General features: G+C 37.8%; 1 protein-coding gene across 50 annotated transcripts in view; it reads right to left on the reverse strand.

The window, feature by feature from the left end:
* Window positions 1–18,705, reverse strand: part of ERC2 (ELKS/RAB6-interacting/CAST family member 2) — a 973,896-nt gene that overhangs the window by 328,428 nt on the left and 626,763 nt on the right. The window lies entirely within an intron of this gene.

An 18,705-nucleotide genomic window follows, 5' to 3' on the forward strand; every position in this document is an offset into this window, starting at 1 on the left:
TACGACTAGACAAAGGGCTAGAACCCATGATAAATGCAAAGCCCCTCATGAGAGACTGCCGTTTGGGATATTCACAAACCTGTTCCATTCAGCAGCAATGCTGAGAAGCCAGACAACATTGCCTGTGTTCAGCACGTCCATTGCCATGGTGGCCAAGCCGATGGAAACCAGCTGGAAAGTTGTCAGCCATTTTTAACACCCAGCTAGGGTCACTGTTGTGCTACCAACTGTGACTGTCTGGAAAAATCACATAAGTACTAAGAGGCATGAAAGAATACATTCTGAACTCCACTTTTAAAGAACACGGGAAAGTTTTACAGTGGCAGGCAGCATTTAACTCTTTATGCCCTGAGACGTCCATGGCTGGCCACAGCGGAGTGGCCTGCCACAGCCCAGCTCTCTTACTGACTACAGCTAAACATTCCGGACAAAATACAAACACAACTTCCTGAAGGCTCCAAAATTGATGTGCCAGCAGCAACCTACAAAACAAAATTTCCTGGAGAAACCTTGTCTTTCTGGCCACAGACCTGGGGAAAGAGGCCCTGCAGTCCAGAGAGTACAGAAGGGATTCCCTATTTTGCTCTTCCTTTTTTCTCTTCCAGCTTTGCCTAAAGCTGGACTCTAGTCATAGGGCTGTGCTGAGGCAGCAGGGGCAGCAGGCAGTTGAACCTCCAAGAAAAATCCCGTCCCTCTATCAGAGGACTACAAAAGAGGGCCCTGTGGGCTGCAGAGTGTGAAGTGAATCCTGGAGGGGAAAGAGCTGAAGAAGAAAGTTTCATAAATTTGTGTATGAACTTGCAAAATTATCAGTTTCATCCCTAATCTGTGCGTGTGCACAATGGATCCAAAGACTTGGAAACTGACACTGAGACAATCACCAGCAAACATAAGACAGACTTGAGGTATGAACCTCACCAGGTTGACTGTTAAGAAAAAAAAAACTAAATATTCTCTGCAGAATTTTAGCAGAACCAAGAGTCTAAACTATACCACGTTCAAACAGTTCAGGCCTGGTGCAGTAGCATGTGCCTGTAATCCCAGCACTTTGGGAGGCTGGGGAAGGCGAATTACTTGAGCCCAGAAATTCCAGACCAGGCTGGTAAACATAGTGAGATCCTGTCTCTATACAAAATACAAAAATTAGTTGAGTGTGGTGGCACGTGCGTGTAGTCCCAGCTACTCGGGAGGCTAATATAGGAGGATTGATTGAGCCCAGAAAGTCGAGGTTGCAGTGAGCCATGATTATGCCACTATACTCCAGCCTGGGCAATGGAGCAAGACCCTCCCTCAAAAAAAAATTAGAATCCTTGACATATAACAAATAGGAAAGTGTAACCAATTTTGAAAGAAAAAGACAATCAATAGATGCCAACCCCAAAATTACTCAGAAATTGAAAATATCAGATAAAGACTTTAAAGCAACTATTATTACTAAGCTCCTAAGATAAAGGTTGATACATTTCAAATAAATGGAAAGATAGCTCTCAGAAGATAAATAAAAGTAATATAACATATACAAATTTTTTAAAATCATTGGATATCTCAATAGCAGAATGGAAATGACTGTAAAGTCAGGAAACTTGAAGACAGATCAACAGAAATCAACCAATCCAAAAAGAAAGTTTGGAGGAAATATTAAAAAAATATAAATAGAGCCTCAGAAACCTGTAGAACAATATCAAAATATCTTTTTCTTATTGAGATTGGGTCTCCCTTTGTCACCTAGAGTGCAACACAATTATGGCTTACTGCAGCCTCAATTTCCTGGGCCCAAGCCATCCTCCCATTTCAGCCATCAGAGTGGCTGGGACCACAGGTGTGCACCACCACACTCAGCTAATTGGTTTTTATTATTATTATTTTTTGTAAAGATGGGGTATCCCTATATTGCTCAGGCTGATCTCAAACTCCTGGGCTCAAGTAATCCTCCTGCCTCAGCCTCCCAAAGTACTGAGATTACAGGTATAATCCACCACACCTGTCCCAAAATGTTGAACATTTGTGTCATTGGAATACAGAAGAAGCAAAAGAGTGCAGTGCTGAGAAAATATTTGAAGAAAAATTAATAACTGAAACTTCTGAAATTTGGTAATAGACATAAATACACAACTGAAGAAGTAGAGCCAACTTCGAACAGGAGAAACTAAAAAAAAAAAAAAAAAATCCACCTGCAGCTACATCTAAATCAAACTACTAAAAACCAAAGGTCAAACAAACAAGTCACAAACAAAATCTGGCTTCAAAGCAGTTAGAGAAAAATGACATGATACATAGAAGAAAACAATGACTTTCTTAGAAATCACTGAAGACAGAAAACAGTGGGACAATTTTTTTTAAATCCTGACATTAAAAAAACTGATCAACTGAGAATTCTACAGTCAGCAAAAATATACTTCAGGACTGAAGATGAAACAAGATAAAGGCAAATTCAGGGTATTCATCAATGGCAGGCCTACTCTAAAAAATGATGTTAAAAAGTTGCTCAGGCTAAAGAGAAGTGCAGAAATTCAGAAATTCAACAGCAACTGCAAAAACCTAGGAAATATAATAGGCTATATTTTCTCCTTTTAGGGCCTTCGAACTATGTATGATTGCTAAATGTAAAAATTATAATGTTGTCTTGGGAGGAGGTTTCAATGTACATATATATTTAACAAATATATTAGGTAAGTTAAGAAAATTACAAGGTTATGGGGTTTCTCAATTTTACTTGAAGTAGTAAAATATCAACTCTAAGTAGGCTATAAAAGGTTAGGTACCTATATAGTAATCTCTAAAGTAATCATTAAAAACACAAGGAGGCTGGGTACGGTGGCTCATACCTGCAATCCCAGAACTTTGGGAGATTGAGGTGGGAGGATAACTTGAACTCAGGAGTTTAAGACCAGCTTCAGCAACACAGCACAGACAGCATTTTTACAAAAATTATAAAAACACTAGCCAGTCATGATGGTATGTTTCTGTAGCCTCAGCTACTTGAGAGGCTGAGGCAGGAAGATCCCTTGACCCCAAAAGATTGAGGCTACAATGAGCTAGGATTGTACCACTGAACTCCAGCTTGGGTGGTGTAACACAGTGACACCCCGTCACTTTAAAAGCTAAAACTAAAACAAATGTAGTCAAAATCCAATAGATAAATTAAAATAGAATATTAAAAATATTAAAATAAGCTAGCTGCAGTGCCTCACACTTGTAATCCCAGCACTTTGGGAGACCAAGACAGAAGGGTTATTTGAAGCCAGGAGTTTAAGACCAGCCTAGGCAACATGGCAAGACACCTCTCTACAAAAATATTTTAAAAATTAGCCAGGCAGGGTGGCACACACTTGTAGTCCTAGCTACTTAGGAGGCTGAGGTGGGAGAACTGCTCAAACCTAGGAGTGTAAAGCTACAGTGGGTTATGACGGTGCCACTGTATTCCAGACTGGGTGACAGAGCAAGACCCCAACCTGAAAGGAAAGAAGAAGGAAAGGAGGATGGAGGGGAGGGAAGGAAATCCAAAGAATCAAAAATAAGGAACAAAAATCAAAGGAGGCAAGAGAGAACACATAATAAAATGATCTAAATAAAATCATATCGAGGACTATAATAGTCTAAACATATCAAAAGATAGAATCTGTCAGAGTAGATTTAAAAAACAAAACCCTACCATATGCTGTCTATGAGAAACCCACTTCAAATATAAGGACATGAACAGATTAAATGTAATAAAATGGGAAACATATACCATACAAAAACTAAATGGGAAAAATAGCTGCAGTGGCTACATTAATATTGAAGTCAATTTCAGAACAAACAATATTACCAGGGATTAAAAAAAAAAGGGTCCATAGTAAAAAGAGACAATCATCACATAATAATGAGGTTACACATTTAGCTACTTAATAATAGAGCTTCAGGATAGGTCAAGCAGAAACACAGAACTGAAAAAAACCATTATTTTACTTTGAACATTAACACTTCTCCCTCAATAATCAATAGAATAAGTAGAAAGAAAATCAATAATGGGATAGAAGATCTGTACATTTTTAACCACTTTGACTTAATTGACATTTTAGAACACTCCGCTCAACAAAGTGGAGTACACATTCTTTTCAAGTGCACATGGAATATTGACAAAATAGACAAATTCTGTGTCACAGAGCAAACCTCAAGAAATGTAAAATAATTAAGATTATAAAAAGTATGTTTTCTGGCCAAGATGGAATAAAACTATACATCTATACCAAAAATATAACAAGAAAAATCCCCAAACATTTGAAAATTAAATAATACACTTTTATATAACCCACAGGCTAAAAAGAAAGTCACAAGGGAAATTAGAAAATATTTTGAACAGAATATCAACATATCAAAGCATACAGAATATAGATAAAACAGTAATTAGAGAGAAATTAATAGCACTAAATGTTTTATTAGGAAACAAGAAAGGTCTCCAATCAATCAAATTGAAATCAGAAAAACAATACTAAAATCAAGGAAACAAAAATTTGTTCTTTGAAAAGATCACTAAAGTTGATAAATCTCTAGGCATATTGACCAATAAAAAAGGAAAGAAGACAGAATTACTTGTATCAGAAAGGAAAAGACACCATCATCATTAGAAACCCTCAAACACAAATAGGGAATATTGCCTATGATTCCATGTCCATAAATCTGACATTGACAAAATAGACTTATTTCTTGAAAGAAACAAACTATAAAATCTCACTCAAAAAGAAATCAAAAACAAAAATAATTTATTGAATAATATCCTGCTATTCATGAAGGTACAGTAAAATGGCAGCAACAAAAATTATAAACTCACAGATCCAAGAAGTACAATAAACACCAAGCACAAGAAACATGTGAAAAATTAAGGCAGGGAACACCATAACCAAATGAGTTAAAACCAGTGATAAAGAGAAATCTTAAAAGCAGTCAGAAAAAAACTTAAAAGAAACAAAGATAAGGATAACAGAAGATTTCCCATCAGAAACAATACAAGTTAGAACACAGCAGAGAAACATTTTTCACATATCGAAAAAAAAGCCAACCTAGAATACTTTTACTATAGAAAACTACCATTAAACTGAAGATGAAATAAAGACTTCTTCAGATAAAAAAAACTTACAGCATTCTTCACTAGTAGATCTACACTACAAAAAAAAGTTAAAATCTTTAAGCACTGGAATATAATACCAAATGAATATTCTGATCCACAAAAAGGAATAAAGAGCACCAAAAATATTAACTATGTGGGTAAATAAAAGAAATTTTATCTTATTGTTTAAACTTCTAAAGATAATTAGCCATTTAAAACAAACCTAATACAAATGTATTGTGGGATTTATAACAAAAATAAAAATAAAATGTATTTCAGCAAAAGCCAGAAAGAAAAAATGGAAATATAATAAGATTCTTACACTTTACATGAAACAGTATATTATTTGAAGATAGAGTTTAATATGTTAAAGATATATATATTATAAATTCCAAAGCAATCATCAAAATAACAAAGAACTATAGTCAATAAACTGCCAGAATAAAAGTGAATCAATTAAAAATATTCAATTAATCCAAATCAAGACAGTTAAAAGAGGGATTAAAGAAAAGATGGGGCAAATAAAAAACAAATTGCGAGATGACAGATTTAAACCTGATCATCATAAGGAATCAAATTAAATGTATTTGGTCTAAGTACCTCAATTAAAATGCAAAGATTTTCATACTGCATAAAAAAATTCAAGACTCAAATATATGAAGCCTACAAATAATCCAATGTAAATATAAAGACAGAAATAGAAAAAAAAGTTAAAAGTTGGAAAAATATATACTAATTAATCAAAAGAAAATTGGAGTGGCTATATTAATATCAAAGTTGATTTCCAAATAAAGACTATTAGCAGGGATTGGGAGAATCATTTTATATTGATAAAGGAATCATTTAACGAAGAGGACATAACAATCCTAAAAGTTTATGCTCCTATAAAAAGAACTTCAAAATAAATAAAGCAGTTCCCGCACTAGGTGAAAAGATTTCCAAATCACATATGTAATAAAGGAATAAAATATTGAATATATAAAGTCCTCTCAAAACTCCAAAACAAGTAAACAACTCAATACAAAATGGGTGAAACACATGAACAAACATTTTACCAAAGAATCTAATACAGGTGACAAACAGGCACATGAAAAAATGTTCAAGTTCATTAGTCTTTAGGGAAAGGCAAAATAAAACCACAATGAAATACTACTACACCCCTACTAGAATGGCTAAATTAAAAGGATTGACCATACCAAGTGTTGGTGAAGATTTGAAGAAACTGTAACTCTCATACACTAATAGTGGGAAAGTAAAACAGTACAACTACTTTGGAAAACAGCCAACAATTTCTCAAAAATGTCAGCATACCCTACCATATGACCCGGTTATTCCTCTCTTAGATATTTACACAAAAGAAAAGAAAACATTGTGCACAAAAAGACTTATATAGGAATGGTCATAGTTATTTAAAACAGTCCCAAACTGGAAACAATCGAAACGTGCAACAACAGATGAAAAGACAAATGATACGCCAAAACTACTGGCATACTAGTAGGCAATAAAAAAGATATAACCTATTGATTCATGTAACATGGGTGAGTGAAAATATGCAAGTCAAAAAGAGTACATTGATGATTCCATTTATATAAAATTCTAGAAATTGCAAACTACTATATAGCATAGTGACACAAAGCAGATCACTGCTTGCCTAAAGATAGGGATACAGGGTTCATGGAGAAACAGGAGGAATGGATTATACAAAGAGGCATTAGGAAATTTGGGGGAGTAATGGGTATGTTCATTATCCTGACTGCTTTGCATGTCCGTCCATATGTCAAAATGTATCAAGCTGCACACATGAAATATGCATAGTTTATTGTATTTCAATCATACCTAAATAAATCTGTTAAAACTTCAAATAATAAACTTAAATAAAACAAATCTGGCTGTTATGATTTGGCCATGTCCCTACCCAATCTCATCTTGAATTGTAGCTCCCATAATTTCCATGTGTTGTGGGAGGGACCACATGGGAGGTAATTGAATCATGGGGGTAGGACTTTCCCATGCTGTTCTCGTGTCGGTGAATAAGTCTCACAAGATCTGCCCCTGCACACATTCTCTTGCCTGCAGCCATGTATGACATATCTTTGCTCTCGTTTGCCTTCTGCCATGATTCTGAGGCCTCCCCAGCCATGTAAAACTGTGAGTCCTTTAAATGTCTTTCCTGTATAAATTACCTAGTCTCGGGTATGTCTTTATTAGCAGAGTTAGAACAGATGAATACACTGGCAATAGCCAAAACAATACAGAAGATACCTTTTACTAGGCATTTGCTATGTTCTAGGTGCCAAACTAAATGGTTTTCATATAATCTAATTCTTTCAAAAAATGTAAGGTGAGCACTATTATGGTTTCTACATTTAAAGAGAAAGACTAAGGTAGAGAAAAGTGAAATAATTTGCCCAAGATCACAAAACTAGAAAGGGGTAAAGCTAGAATTTTATTCAAGAGTCAGCGATCTTAACAAAAACACCATGAGGAAACTGAAACTCAAAGAAGGCCACAGAGTGTTGGGGATTCATCCTAGATCTGTCCAGCTTCAGAGCCCAACCTCTTAATCACTTCACTGTACTACATCCCCTCTTGAAAACATCCTGCCAGAAACATAATAGTCAGCCTAGCTTGAACACGCTTGTGCTAATTAAATGTGTATTTTCTAGTTCCCATATTCAGCAAAAAGGGACTCACATACAGCTTTTCTCAGTTTTCATGTAACCAACAACTGTTGCATGAATGAATTAGGTGAATTAACTTAAGTTTACTAGAAAAATGTCTTCTTGTAAAAAACAAAAACTGGGGGACTTTGAAGCTCAAAAAGATATTAAGAAACTGCCTAAAGCCAAACAGTGAGTGAGTAGTGGTGAAAATGGAAGTCAAACTCGGTTTGGCTAATTCAATAGCTAGATGATTCTCTCTCTACAAAAAAGATGATTAAAATCTGCCTGCCAAAATATTACACCCTTTAAGACAACCATGAGTGGCTCAGAAGTGTTGAAGAGCTGCAGATGAGCTGAGACAAGCTTACAAAGGAATGTGGGTGTCCTGTTCCAGGGACACACAATGAATGCCCAGCTCTCCTTGTCTCTGAAGACAATGCATTCCAGGCTCCCAGCCCTATTTAAGAGTGGAGGGGTTCTGCTATTCAGCTGTCTGGCACCCCTGCTATCTCAAGGTTAACTAATTATTTTCCTTTATAATTCACTGTAGACCGATAACTATTATTTCCCTGTCTAACACATACTGACAAGTGCTCTGGTTAAATATAGGTTGCTAGGAATTGGGATGGAAATTTTTTTTTTTTAGCTCAACTTTATCAAGGGTCTGTACATTCAGGATTCCAGAACCATCCCATTACCTCAGTAAAATTAACACATAGACTCAGTAAAAAAGAGAACAATTTTTGTTTTTCTGGATCTTGAGAATGATATGGGAAGGACTGCAAGGCTTTCTGACCTCCTATTTCCTTATAACTTCTAAGGATCAAAAGTGAGTTGAGGAGCTTTAAGAGATTAGTTCTATGCAGGTGAAAGCAGGTAAGAAGGACAAGGAGTATGTGCGTGTGTGTGTGTGTGTGTGTGTGTGTGTGTGTGTGTGTGTGAAAGGAGAGATCAGAGTCCATGAATAGAAATATGCAATGTATTTATCAAGGCTCCAAACCCACGTAGGACTGCTGGTTGCTGTCCAATATGCATTCTTCCCTTCTATAATTAAGGACATTTAGCTGGCCTGTAGTACACAACTAAACACTAAATTTTCTATTCCTCCACAACACAGGATGTAGCCATGTGACTAAGTATTGGCCAAGGTATGAGCGCAGTAGTAATATACAAAGCATTCAGCCAGTGCCCTTGAAGGAGAGGAATATGGTCTCCATTACTTGTTTCTTTTCTCAAGGTCAGAGCACAGACTGGATAGAGGGAGCTGGAACAGTCATTTTGGACCAAGAGATGTAAACTGTCATGTTTTAAGGGTGGAAGAGGAATAAGACAGAAGAAACCTGGTTCCCTGTCAAACCATCTAGTCTATCCTAGATGGCCTACACAGATTTTGATATAAGGAAGAAACTAATATATCAGATCATATGAGATTGATAATGAGGATAACAATATTGAATGATATTGATGGAAAGGAGAATTTTATTTCACTGCCACAAACTCTTCTGGAACACTCTTCCCCAATCACCCAATGGTGCAAGTTTCAAGAAGAGATCAAGAGTGTAATTTATTGTCATGGACTTAAAATCTAGAAAATATAGTCAAATTGTTGAGCTATTTCAATTTCCCTTTGCAGCTTCTTTCTGAAGGCTTGAAATATTTTACTTTAAATGTGGAATGTTTGCAGGAGGGCTTTCCAATGCTGAAAAGCACTCTCCCATTCTCTAATCCCACTGCAAAAATGTGTGGCCCCAGTGCTTCATGTCAGACCTGTTGGCTCCTTCCTTTGCAAAGGCTCCAGTTGTTACACTAAAATCACACTGGATCATATTAGCTCTCTCCTCCCAATTTCCTGTTCAGAAAGCTTGAAGCCTCATCACAATGAATGTATTGTAAAAATACAGGGTAACAAATGTTTTCTGCTGGGCTTGGTAAATTGGAATGAGACAAGGATTGTGCATTTACACCCAATTTACTTCAGACCATATTACCTATAGTATAACTTGTGAGTTCTTAGATAAAAGCAAATAATGGAAACCATGCCAAAGTAAATGAACATTTTTCAATTCCTTTCAAATATTAAATGCTGATATTTTCCTCCAGAAATATAAAAATGCATAGCTGTGAGGTCCACTTTCATGCAATATGTGGCATATGCTCTCTACCACTACTTTGGAAAGGCTGAACATATGCATTCTGCATGTGCCTTTCTACTCCTTGGTATATCTGCAACAGAAATGTATGCAAATGTTCATCAAAACACAGTTAGTAGAATGTCACAAAAACACTATTCATAATAGTCCACAAATGGAAAAGTACATGAAAAATAGAATGGTTTAAAATAAACATTATATAATTGAAGAACGGAATACAACAATAAGAATGAACTGACTAAAAGTGTACACAACCAGATGGATGAATCTCAGAAACATAATGCGTAAAATAATCTGGAAAGGAAAGAACATTTGCTGTATGATTTCATTAACATCCAGTCCAAAGCCAGGCAAAATTAATCTATAGTGTGAGAAATGAGAGTAATAACTACCTTTGAGAGAAAAAGTGACTAGGAAAGGAAGACTTCTACAGTGCTCAAGATGTTCTGTTTTTAAATCTAGGTACCAGTTACATGGGTGTGTTCATTTTGTAAAAATGTACAAAGATGAAGTAATATGGTTTGTGCACTTTCATGCATGTATGCTGTATCAATTTAAAAAAATTAAAGAAATACATGAATTCAAAATTTCACAATTGTTATAATATAAAAATAAAATAAACATGTGAAAAGACTGCTACTACCTTCATCTAAGACATTCACACTAAAAAATACTATGGATATATCTATAAAAATGAATAAATTACATCAGAAGATTAAAAAAGACACTATAGGGCATCAGTCCCCAACCTTTTTGGCACCAGAGACTGGTTTCGTGGAAGACAATTTTTTCCACAGACCAGTGAAGGGGTAGTTTAGGAATAAAAGTGTTCTACCTCAGATCATCATGCATTAGATTCTCATAACAAGCACTCAACCCAGATCCCTGAAGAACAGTTCACAATAGGGTTCATACTCCTATGAGAATCTAATGCTACCACTGATCTGACAGGAGGCAGAGCTCAGGCAGTGATGCTTGCTCACCCACCACTCATCTCCTGCTGTGTGACCTGGATCCTAACAGGACACAGATCAGTGTTGATCCAGTCTGGGGACTCCTGCCATAGGAAATAGGCAAAAATGGAAAAGCAGAACTTCTTTTTTAGGAAAATCTGCTAACAACATTTGGGTCTAATTCTAAAACTAGAATTCAACGCCAACTGTTTTACTTACAAGTAGCAATTTTCACTCTTAAACCTTACTGTTTGAATTATTTAGAATCCATTTTTTGCAATGAATTTGAATCTATAAGCCAGAATCCACTGGCTTATAATGAATGCCTGGAATATCAGATTCAAGAAACTACTTGTCTGTAAAAGCGAGACAGTAACTCAGCTCACAGGAGCCCAACTAAATTTTTCAGTTTAGCAGCCATGTGCACCAAAGGCTGTGCAAACAGAGCAAGCAACTGATGAAGTTCAGACCATCTCTTTAGTGTCAACACAAATACATTAGTTAATACCACTGGGGACAGAAAGTTGTAAGGAATATCCCAGAATATCCCAGAAAGAAGGGCAGACTCTGAGTTGGAAATGACTTCTTATAAGGATTGCTATTATGTTGTTTTTTTTTAGCTTTTAAGTTTGGGGGCACATGTGTAGGTTCATTATATAGGTAACCTCATGTCACAGGGGTTTGTTGTGCAGATTATTTCATCACCCAAGTACTAAACCTAGTACCCAACAGTTATTTTTTCTGCTCCTCTCCCTTTTCCTATGCTCCATCCTCATAGGTTCTAGAGTCTGTTGTTTCCTTCTTTGTATAAATGTGTTCTCATCATTTAGCTCCCATTTATAAGAAAGAACATGTGGCATTTGATTTTTCCTTCCTTCCTTAGTTTGCTAAGAATAACAGCTTCCAGCTCTATCCATGTTCCTACAAAGGATGTAACCTCATTCTTTTTTATGGCTACACAGTATTCTATGATGAATATGTACCACATTCTCTTTATCTACTTCTACCATTGATGGGCATCTAGGTTGATTCCATGTCTTTGCTATTATGTATAGTGCAGCAGTGAACACTTGTGTGCACATGTCTTTATGGTAGAAAGACTTATACTCTTCTAGATATATACCCAGTAATGGGATTGTGGGGTCGAACAGTAGTTCTGTTCTTAGCTCTTTGAGGAATTGCTATACTGCTTTCTACAATGGTTGAACTAATTTACACTCCCACCAACAGTAGGTTTACCAAATAGGTTTACCAAATGTGCCATCAGATCAAAGATCAAAGGGAAAAAAGAGGCAATTCAAAAAGGAAAAGGTATAAATGGGAGGACTTCATAGGCTTGTAGATTACAAACCTATAAAGCTTTTCCCATTTATGATAAATAAATTAATTAAATGAGGATTTTCAGCCTCCTTTTGATTGGGAGGGAGGGGGACCTATAAGTGCTTCCCTTTCTCTTACATAAGTGTCATTTCATCTTTATTCTCTCTCTCTCTCTCAGCATTGGTTCTGATTTCAGGTTATGTTTTCATGATGCGTTTTGTCAGGAGAAGGGAGTTCAAGGGAAAGCAGACTTCCATTTCAAGGTACTCAAAGTTCTTAATGATATCTTTGCCTGCCCTGCCACTAGGAAACTCAGCAGAAAGCTTGTGTGGTTTGTAGGGTAAATGGCAAAGCACAGCTGAGCAAGTTCCAGACTCACTGCTTCATACACCTGCCTGTTATTTGTGGAGGTAATAGAAGGTCTTTTTAGGCCAGACCTGGAAACCAGAAACCATGAAGATTGGTAGATTTGAAAACATGAATGTCAAAATGGCAAATGCACATAAACCCACAAACACAAACATGCTGGGAAAATATTTTCAATGTTTACAGCAAAGGGTATATATCTTTAATATACAAATAGGTTTACCAAATGTGCCATCAGATCAAAGATCAAAGGGAAAAAAGAGGCAAATCAAAAAGGAAAAAGTATAAATGGGAGGACTTCATAGGCTTGTATATTACAAACCTATAAAGCTTTTCCCATTTACTATAAATAAGTTAATTAAATGCGGATTTTCAGCCTCCTTTTGATTGGGAGGGAGGGGGACCTTCCAAATCAAAATTATTTTAAAAATTGCCAAAGTCACTATTGGCAAAATGTTTAGAAATGGATTACCTCATATAAATGCATAGTTATATGCAAGGGCTTGAAATGTGTGATCTCTAACAGCAAGACCTGGAGATAAACTTGGCATCCATTCACAGGGAGTAGCTAAATAAATCTCAATGCCACAGATAAAACTAGAATGCTCCACAGCTTTAAAAACAATGAGGTAAATCTGTGCATCATCATCAGCACTGAAACTAATGCAGTGCTGGGAACCAAGTTGACTATAGTAGCAAGTATATTTTTACTCCACACTCAACAGGCATTTTATGAAGCTCCTATGCTCCTGGTGTTTCTTTCTCCTTCCTTACTTTCCGAATTCTTCTCCACCAGGATCTATCTCCCACCAATGCCCACTTGGGCCATCACCTAAGCCTCTTAACTTATGCCTGTGTTTCTACTGACTTGCTCCTATTCATCCTTCACACCGCAGAGGCATCCTCCCATTCTGCTTTTAAAAGCCTTCCATGTTTCCCCATGGCTCCAAATTTCTTATGGTAGCATTGCAACTTGCTGGCCCACATTGACACCTCTACCCTCATCTCCCCTGCATCACTCTTATCCATTCTCAACTCCCAAAAATTGCTTGCTCCAAGGATGACTCACCATTCTCTAAGCTCACCACATATGTTTCTACATTTCTATATCATTGGTCATCTTATCCTCTAAGAAAGTAATGCCTGATTTCCCTGATTATGGAAGGGAAGTTTCCTGATTATGGAAACTCTGATATGAAAATTTCCAAGATTCAGATCAAAATGAATCTCCTTTAGGCCAGGCATGGTGGCTCATGCCTGTAATCCCAGCACTTTGGGAGGCTGAGGCAGGCAGATCATGAGTCAAGAGATCGAGACCATCCTGGCCAACATGGTGCAACCCTGTCTCTACTAAAAAATACAAAAATTAGCTGTGTGTGCTGGTGCATGCCTGTAGCCCCAGCTACTCGGGAGGCTGAGGCAGGAGAATTCTTTGAACCCGGGAGATGGAGGTTGCAGTGAGCCAAGATTGCGCCACTGCACTCCAGCCTGGCGCCTGGCAACAGAGCAAAACTCTGTCTCATTAAAAAAAAAAAAAAAAAAAAAAAAAGAATCTCCTCTAATAGCCCTTGCTCAATCTTTGTGTGTGTGAGTGTGTGTGTTTTGCAATAACAAAACAAAACAAAAAATAATCACCTTTCTTAGTCACTATTTCATTCTTTTAAGTGTGCCCATATCTTCTTTACTACAATGCAGAGCTTTTGTAAATGGAGACAGGCTTTTTTTTGTTCAACTTTTTAATCCCCTAACATACCTATCGCCAGGTTTTTCACATTTTAGGCAAGTAAGGAAATATTTTTTTCCAAAAACGATAGAGCACCAGCCATCTGCCAGACTCCGTGGTAGGTGAGTCCACATTCAACTGTTCTCAAAACATGGTCTGCAGGGTGGGCACAGTCACTTCCATTATCTGTGTGAAGAAAACTCAGGCCAAGAGATTTAGTAACTTTCCACAGACCACACGGTAATGGCAGATCTGAGATAAGAGTCCTGGACCACCATGGGAATCCAGATTCTTCTGACTCATCTGTGCTTCTGTACATACGCATATGGAGCTGGACTAATCTGAACATGTAGGAAATGCTGGCTCCTAAAATCCAGTTTTCCAACTGAGAAGGTGATCAATGTATTCCCAGGTAATAAAAATGTCCGTTTGCTTTAGGCCAGCTGAAGTATCGTCAAACCCCTGGACCTGTGGTTTCTCTCAGCTTCTGTCACCCCAAGAATGTCAGGGCTTGGGGGTCTGCTTCCAGGCTAACATCCACTTTGCACATTTTAAAATTTTTGTCCCAGAGCTCACTTTTCCTAGAATTCAACTGCCTGCCTTCTCTCAAACTCTGATGTAATAGCAGGTACCATACAGGAAGATGCCTTGTCCATTTTACTGTCAGCCATTCTATCTCCATATCAACAAATGCCAATGCCTCTCTTCCATTTTTACATGCTAATGATTTCAGATTTAAAACTTCAAGGACTAAGTTGAGAGAAAAATAGTCCAAAGAACAAGCCATTTGCCACCATCATAGGTAACAGTGCTTCTGGGTAGCCTGAGATTCTGTCAGACTTCATCAAAGTCAACAAATTCCAGGACTGCCCAAATTATGAGACAGCCAAGGACTTGATCTTCACCTTAAAGATAACAACAATAATAATAACACCAATACCCAACTGTATTAGTTTCCTAGGATTGCCATAACAAGTTACTGCTATGGTAACTTAAAACAACAAAAGTTTATCATCTTACAGTTCTGGAGGCCAGAAGTCCAAAATCAAGATGACAGCAGAGTTGGTTCCTTCTGGAGAAACCATTCCATGCTCTTTCCTAGTTTCTGGTAATGGCCAGCAATCCTTGACAATGTTTGACTTATAGATGCATCACTTCTCTGCCTCCACAATCTCTGCCCCCCTTTTCACATGAACTTTTGCTCTGTGTCTCTATGTGTCTTCTTCTTTTCTGTCTCGTAAGAACATCTGTCATTGGATTTAGGGTCCACCCAAATCTAGGATGATCTCATCCTGAGGTACTTACATTAATGATATCTTAAAAGACCCTTATTCTGAATAAAGTCCATTCTGAGATTCCAGGTGGACTTTTTTTTTTTTTTTTTTGAGACAGAGTCTCACTCTGTCACCCAGGCTGGAGTACAGTGGTGCAATTTCAGCTCACTACAACCTCCACCTCCTGGGTTCAAGTAATTCTCACGCCTTAGACTCCCAAGTAACTGGGACTACAGGCGCCTGCCACCATGACTGGCTAATTTTTTATATTTTTAGTAGAGACAGAGTTTCACTGTGTTAACCAGGATGGTCTCGATCTTCTGGCCTTGTGATCCGCCTGCCTTGGCCTCCCAAAGTGCTGGGATTATAGGTGTGAGCCACTGCACCCAGCCGGACAACTCTTTTAAAGGCTTTCATTCAACTCATAAACAAATACTGGTTGAAAGTTCATTATGTAACAGGCACCATTCTAAATAATGTGTATTAATTCATTTTATCTTTACAATAATTGGAAGAAGTAACTATAGAGGAGGAAGGTAAAGACATAGGAAGGCCTCCTAATCTTCCTAAGAGCTCATGGGTGGTAAAAGACAAAGCTAGTATTTCATCTCAAGTAATCTGACTCAGGCATTCATCTTCTTCATACCAGGTTCAACTGTGTTAGATGCATTTACGAGAAGCAAAGTGTCCTAAATAACAGCGAAGACAACTCCTAGAGAGTCACACTGTTAATCTAAAATCCCCTAACTAGAGAATGTTGGAAAATATATAACATAAGGACCATTGCAGCTTCTGCCCAACTATGTCAGACATCACTAATTAATCACAGAGTTGTTCCCTATGGTGCCTTAACTGTTTCAAACATTCATTAGCAATCAGTTCAAAGTAGCACTCTGAATGAAACCTCCTGACCATCCTGTTTCTAGATCTTCTTTGTCAAACACACACATACGCATACACCACATACACAGAGAGAGAGAGAGAGAGAGAGAGAGAGAGAGAGAGAGATAGAGAGAGAGAGGGAGGGAGGGAGGGAGGGAGGGAGGGAGGGAGGGAGGAGAACCTAAGGGTAAAACTTGGTCTTTTCCTGTCAAGCTCCTGTCCTGCCTTCTAGCCTGCCTTTCCCTGGGACTTGTATCTGCCTTCAGAGTCTGATTGACAGAGCAAGACTGGATCCCATCAAACAGCGGGGAGAGCCAAACAGAAGTCCAGGCTCATAATCCAGACCCCATCAGACTTTGTTTGAAATTCAGAGACTGCAGGGACTGCTGTTACATTCTTGGAAAAGCTCTGACCTTGAGAAGACATCTTACTTCCATCTCTAAGAAAAAAGTATTAGATAATGATTTTTTTAAGCCCATGCTGGGGGCTGGTGGTGGGATAAGAATGCACATGGTAATAGGACAACAGTGGGTACTGGCCTGGAGCAGGTTCCTATGTGGCCTCCCCAGAGTCCAGGCTTTATTCTCAGCATTCTCTGTAATCCAGCCTCATCTCACATAAACTACACTGCAGATAATGGCACTTGCTACAACTCTTTACATTCAATTATTTTGCCGTTGTCTTTATTTAAACACGTACACACACACACACACACACACACACACAACTAGAGGGAATGCACTAGAGAATGACACATGACGCATTCCAAGGAAATAACAAAATTTATCTGGGTTGTATGCCCAACCCACAAACTTGAGGATCACCAGGGCTTTACCTAGTTTGGTTCACACTGTCATTATATGAGGCATATATAAAGTCCAGTTACTAACTGGACTCCAGAGCTTTGATTTTAGATACTTGTTCCTCATCTCTCCCATCTATTATTTTTAAAAATAGCTTTTATTATATATACTTTTTTTGCTTTTCCTGCCAACCTAACTTTTTAAAAAATCCCAAAAAAGCCATCTACTCTCATTAAAGTTGATCACAACAAAACTGCATTAGGAAAAAAAAAAGAATCCTTTGGATCACATGGGTGTCACACCATTGATGGCCATGGGAGCCCAACCTAATAAGGAGAAAACATGACAACAGAAAGAGACCAGGGTCTTGGGCCCTTTGGACAGAGCATGGTGTCCTTACTGGCAATTTGTTTTAGGATTAACATATTAATTTATTGCTAAAACAGGCCAGACGTGGTAGCACATACCTGTACTCCCAGCTACTCGGGAGGCTGGGGCAGAAGAGTCGCTTTTACCTGGGAGGCAGATGCGGCAGTGAGCCAAGACCGCACCACTGCACTCCAATCTGGGTGACAGATCAAGATTCTGTCTCAAAAATAAATAAGTAAAAAGAAAAGGAAAGAAACTGATGTAGTAGAAATTATACCACAATAATAAACTACTGGCTTGGAATCATTTATTGCATTTTACTAATTCCAAAGACATAGATTTATATAGGTAACTCAAATCCCTTATTTTTTAGGTGAGATAAATATGGCCCAGAGAGATCCTCAGAACTGCCAAATATCACATAGCCACTTAGTAACAAAAGAAGGACAAGTTCTTCTAGCTACAGCTCTACACCTCATGACCTCCATGGAGCCATCCAACCTGTTCACCAGATTATCTGCAGGGAAATTTTAAAAATTCCTTGTAGATAATTGTGTGATCAGTTTAAAAATTCCTTTTAAAAAATCTCATAGCAGAATTAATGAAGGTAAAGGCATATGGATTCTTTTCTTTTGACTCCTGCCATTTTTACACCTGAAGTTACTCCATCGAGGGCATGAACTCAATCTGCATTTACTCATAATTGAACTCCCAACATTTAAGACATTTCACTAAATTAGTAATAAATTGATGGCAGCATAGAAATTTGTTTCAAAACTACTCAATAAAAATACATACTGCATTTTTCCAGACTTTTTCCCCCAAAGTGATTGGCATATTCATTAACCCTTGATGGGAGTTCTTGAATTTGGCACCTTGACATTTGGTTGGGCTAATTCTTTGTTGTGGGGGGCTGTCTTGTGTACTGTAGAATGTTTAGTAGCATCCCTGGCCTCTGCGCTGTAGATGTCAGAGCATATCTTCTAGTTCCTCCCACCCCCGTGTCCAGTTGTAACAACAAAACATAAATGTCTCTAGTTGTCAACTATTCCTGGGTTGGTGTGGGGTGGGTTGTGGAGCACAGTCTCCCCTGGTTGAGAACTCCTTATCTATGCT

This window comes from Callithrix jacchus, chromosome 15, assembly GCF_049354715.1.
Source record: "Callithrix jacchus isolate 240 chromosome 15, calJac240_pri, whole genome shotgun sequence".
NCBI classification, from domain to species: Eukaryota; Metazoa; Chordata; class Mammalia; order Primates; family Cebidae; genus Callithrix; species Callithrix jacchus.